We start from the raw sequence: 5,000 nt of genomic DNA, 5'->3' as shown, positions 1-5,000 counted from the left end.
TGCTCTTGCCATTTTACACAATTAGTTTGTAATTACTTAGGAGTATGTAGTACATTTTCAACCATATGGTGGTACTTTGGGTAAAAAAACACATTCCCCATTATCTCAGTAACATAACACAACAATATTCATTAAATATTTTATCCAGCTCTTTCAATTATTACATAAATAATATGAGTTTCACTTAAAAAAAAAAATATTCTGACGTGAGAAGCTTTCAGGGGTGGCTCGTTGGTCTAGGGGTATGATTCTCGCTTTGGGTGCGAGAGGTCCCGGGTTCAAATCCCTGATGAGCCCAGCATTTAGCTGCCTTTTAGAGCCCATGATTGATGTTAAATGCTTGATTTCAAAGCATCAATTGAATTTTGCTCTTGCCATTTTACACAATTAGTTTGTAATTACTTAGGAGTATGTAGTACATTTTCAACCATATGGTGGTACTTTGGGTAAAAAAAACACATTCCCCATTATCTCAGTAACATAATACAACAATATACATCAAATATTTTATCCAGCTCTTTTAATTATTACATAAATAATATGAGTTTCACTTTAAAAAAAAAATTTATTCTGACGTGAGAAGTTTTCAGGGGTGGCTCGTTGGTCTAGGGGTATGATTCTCGCTTAGGGTGCGAGAGGTCCCGGGTTCAAATCCCGGATGAGCCCAGCATTTAGCTGCCTTTTAGAGCCCATGATTGATGTTAAATGCTTGATTTCAAAGCATCAATTGAATTTTGCTCTTGCCATTTTACACAAATAGTTTGTAATTACTTATGAGTATTTAGGACATTTTCAACCATATGGTGGTACTTTGGGTAAAAAAACACATTCCCCATTATCTCAGTAACATAACACAACAATATTCATTAAATATTTTATCCAGCTCTTTCAATTATTACATAAATAATATGAGTTTCACTTTAAAAAAAAAATTATTCTGACGTGAGAAGCTTTCAGGGGTGGCTCATTGGTCTAGGGGTATGATTCTCGCTTAGGGTGCGAGAGGTCCCGGGTTCAAATCCCGGATGAGCCCAGCATATTTTATCCAGCTCTTTCAATTATTACATAAATAATATGAGTTTCACTTTAAAAAAAAATTATTCTGACGTGAGAAGCTTTCAGGGGTGGCTCGTTTGTCTAGGGGTATGATTCTCGCTTTGGGTGCGAGAGGTCCCGGGTTCAAATCCCGGATGAGCCCAGCATTTAGCTGCCTTTTAGAGCCCATGATTGATGTTAAATGCTTGATTTCAAAGCATCAATTGAATTTTGCTCTTGCCATTTTACACAATTAGTTTGTAATTACTTAGGAGTATGTAGTACATTTTCAACCATATGGTGGTACTTTGGGTAAAAAAAACACATTCCCCATTATCTCAGTAACATAATACAACAATATACATCAAATATTTTATCCAGCTCTTTTAATTATTACATAAATAATATGAGTTTCACTTTAAAAAAAAAAATTATTCTGACGTGAGAAGTTTTCAGGGGTGGCTCGTTGGTCTAGGGGTATGATTCTCGCTTAGGGTGCGAGAGGTCCCGGGTTCAAATCCCGGATGAGCCCAGCATTTAGCTGCCTTTTAGAGCCCATGATTGATGTTAAATGCTTGATTTCAAAGCATCAATTGAATTTTGCTCTTGCCATTTTACACAATTAGTTTGTAATTACTTAGGAGTATGTAGTACATTTTCAACCATATGGTGGTACTTTGGGTAAAAAAACACATTCCCCATTATCTCAGTAACATAACACAACAATATTCATTAAATATTTTATCCAGCTCTTTCAATTATTACATAAATAATATGAGTTTCACTTAAAAAAAAAAATATTCTGACGTGAGAAGCTTTCAGGGGTGGCTCGTTGGTCTAGGGGTATGATTCTCGCTTTGGGTGCGAGAGGTCCCGGGTTCAAATCCCTGATGAGCCCAGCATTTAGCTGCCTTTTAGAGCCCATGATTGATGTTAAATGCTTGATTTCAAAGCATCAATTGAATTTTGCTCTTGCCATTTTACACAATTAGTTTGTAATTACTTAGGAGTATGTAGTACATTTTCAACCATATGGTGGTACTTTGGGTAAAAAAAACACATTCCCCATTATCTCAGTAACATAATACAACAATATACATCAAATATTTTATCCAGCTCTTTTAATTATTACATAAATAATATGAGTTTCACTTTAAAAAAAAAATTTATTCTGACGTGAGAAGTTTTCAGGGGTGGCTCGTTGGTCTAGGGGTATGATTCTCGCTTAGGGTGCGAGAGGTCCCGGGTTCAAATCCCGGATGAGCCCAGCATTTAGCTGCCTTTTAGAGCCCATGATTGATGTTAAATGCTTGATTTCAAAGCATCAATTGAATTTTGCTCTTGCCATTTTACACAATTAGTTTGTAATTACTTAGGAGTATGTAGTACATTTTCAACCATATGGTGGTACTTTGGGTAAAAAAACACATTCCCCATTATCTCAGTAACATAACACAACAATATTCATTAAATATTTTATCCAGCTCTTTCAATTATTACATAAATAATATGAGTTTCACTTAAAAAAAAAAATATTCTGACGTGAGAAGCTTTCAGGGGTGGCTCGTTGGTCTAGGGGTATGATTCTCGCTTTGGGTGCGAGAGGTCCCGGGTTCAAATCCCGGATGAGCCCAGCATTTAGCTGCCTTTTAGAGCCCATGATTGATGTTAAATGCTTGATTTCAAAGCATCAATTGAATTTTGCTCTTGCCATTTTACACAATTAGTTTGTAATTACTTAGGAGTATGTAGTACATTTTCAACCATATGGTGGTACTTTGGGTAAAAAAAACACATTCCCCATTATCTCAGTAACATAATACAACAATATACATCAAATATTTTATCCAGCTCTTTTAATTATTACATAAATAATATGAGTTTCACTTTAAAAAAAAAATTTATTCTGACGTGAGAAGTTTTCAGGGGTGGCTCGTTGGTCTAGGGGTATGATTTTCGCTTAGGGTGCGAGAGGTTCCGGGTTCAAATCCCGGATGAGCCCAGCATTTAGCTGCCTTTTAGAGCCCATGATTGATGTTAAATGCTTGATTTCAAAGCATCAATTGAATTTTGCTCTTGCCATTTTACACAATTAGTTTGTAATTACTTATGAGTATTTAGGACATTTTCAACCATATGGTGGTACTTTGGGTAAAAAAACACATTCCCCATTATCTCAGTAACATAACACAACAATATTCATTAAATATTTTATCCAGCTCTTTCAATTATTACATAAATAATATGAGTTTCACTTTAAAAAAAAAATTATTCTGACGTGAGAAGCTTTCAGGGGTGGCTCATTGGTCTAGGGGTATGATTCTCGCTTAGGGTGCGAGAGGTCCCGGGTTCAAATCCCGGACGAGCCCAGCATTTAGCTGCCTTTTAGAGCCCATGATTGATGTTAAATGCTTGATTTCAAAGCATCAATTGAATTTTGCTCTTGCCATTTTACACAATTAGTTTGTAATTACTTATGAGTATTTAGGACATTTTCAACCATATGGTGGTACTTTGGGTAAAAAAAACACATTCCCCATTATCTCAGTAACATAACACAACAATATTCATTAAATATTTTATCCAGCTCTTTCAATTATTACATAAATAATATGAGTTTCACTTTAAAAAAAAATTATTCTGACGTGAGAAGCTTTCAGGGGTGGCTCGTTGGTCTAGGGGTATGATTCTCGCTTAGGGTGCGAGAGGTCCCGGGTTCAAATCCCGGATGAGCCCAGCATATTTTATCCAGCTCTTTCAATTATTACATAAATAATATGAGTTTCACTTTAAAAAAAAATTATTCTGACGTGAGAAGCTTTCAGGGGTGGCTCGTTTGTCTAGGGGTATGATTCTCGCTTTGGGTGCGAGAGGTCCCGGGTTCAAATCCCGGATGAGCCCAGCATTTAGCTGCCTTTTAGAGCCCATGATTGATGTTAAATGCTTGATTTCAAAGCATCAATTGAATTTTGCTCTTGCCATTTTACACAATTAGTTTGTAATTACTTAGGAGTATGTAGTACATTTTCAACCATATGGTGGTACTTTGGGTAAAAAAAACACATTCCCCATTATCTCAGTAACATAATACAACAATATACATCAAATATTTTATCCAGCTCTTTTAATTATTACATAAATAATATGAGTTTCACTTTAAAAAAAAAAATTATTCTGACGTGAGAAGTTTTCAGGGGTGGCTCGTTGGTCTAGGGGTATGATTCTCGCTTAGGGTGCGAGAGGTCCCGGGTTCAAATCCCGGATGAGCCAAGCATTTAGCTGCCTTTTAGAGCCCATGATTGATGTTAAATGCTTGATTTCAAAGCATCAATTGAATTTTGCTCTTGCCATTTTACACAATTAGTTTGTAATTACTTAGGAGTATGTAGTACATTTTCAACCATATGGTGGTACTTTGGGTAAAAAAAACACATTCCCCATTATCTCAGTAACATAATACAACAATATACATCAAATATTTTATCCAGCTCTTTTAATTATTACATAAATAATATGAGTTTCACTTTAAAAAAAAAAATTATTCTGACGTGAGAAGTTTTCAGGGGTGGCTCGTTGGTCTAGGGGTATGATTCTCGCTTAGGGTGCGAGAGGTCCCGGGTTCAAATCCCGGATGAGCCCAGCATTTAGCTGCCTTTTAGAGCCCATGATTGATGTTAAATGCTTGATTTCAAAGCATCAATTGAATTTTGCTCTTGCCATTTTACACAATTAGTTTGTAATTACTTAGGAGTATGTAGTACATTTTCAACCATATGGTGGTACTTTGGGTAAAAAAACACATTCCCCATTATCTCAGTAACATAACACAACAATATTCATTAAATATTTTATCCAGCTCTTTCAATTATTACATAAATAATATGAGTTTCACTTAAAAAAAAAATATTCTGACGTGAGAAGCTTTCAGGGGTGGCTCGTTGGTCTAGGGGTATGATTCTCGCTTT

The 5,000-nt window shown here is 35.6% G+C and overlaps 7 non-coding genes across 7 annotated transcripts; all 7 read left to right on the top strand.

Moving 5' to 3' along the window:
* Positions 1–594: 594 nt before the first annotated feature.
* Positions 595–666, top strand: TRNAP-AGG (transfer RNA proline (anticodon AGG)). Its single transcript has one exon. It is a non-coding gene; the product is annotated as a tRNA-Pro (tRNA).
* Positions 667–961: 295 nt separating this feature from the next.
* TRNAP-AGG (transfer RNA proline (anticodon AGG)) lies at positions 962–1,033 on the top strand. Its single transcript has one exon. It is a non-coding gene; the product is annotated as a tRNA-Pro (tRNA).
* Positions 1,034–1,495: 462 nt separating this feature from the next.
* On the top strand, positions 1,496–1,567 carry TRNAP-AGG (transfer RNA proline (anticodon AGG)). The gene has a single exon. It is a non-coding gene; the product is annotated as a tRNA-Pro (tRNA).
* Positions 1,568–2,230: 663 nt separating this feature from the next.
* Positions 2,231–2,302, top strand: TRNAP-AGG (transfer RNA proline (anticodon AGG)). The gene has a single exon. It is a non-coding gene; the product is annotated as a tRNA-Pro (tRNA).
* A 1,397-nt stretch (positions 2,303–3,699) lies between these two features.
* On the top strand, positions 3,700–3,771 carry TRNAP-AGG (transfer RNA proline (anticodon AGG)). Its single transcript has one exon. It is a non-coding gene; the product is annotated as a tRNA-Pro (tRNA).
* Positions 3,772–4,233: 462 nt separating this feature from the next.
* Positions 4,234–4,305, top strand: TRNAP-AGG (transfer RNA proline (anticodon AGG)). Its single transcript has one exon. It is a non-coding gene; the product is annotated as a tRNA-Pro (tRNA).
* Positions 4,306–4,602: 297 nt separating this feature from the next.
* TRNAP-AGG (transfer RNA proline (anticodon AGG)) lies at positions 4,603–4,674 on the top strand. Its single transcript has one exon. It is a non-coding gene; the product is annotated as a tRNA-Pro (tRNA).
* Positions 4,675–5,000: the final 326 nt, after the last annotated feature.

The sequence above is a fragment of the Crinia signifera genome, chromosome 6, assembly GCF_055691185.1.
Source record: "Crinia signifera chromosome 6, ASM5569118v1, whole genome shotgun sequence".
NCBI classification, from domain to species: domain Eukaryota; kingdom Metazoa; phylum Chordata; class Amphibia; order Anura; family Myobatrachidae; genus Crinia; species Crinia signifera.
This window is presented reverse-complemented; position numbering and strand designations above follow the sequence as displayed.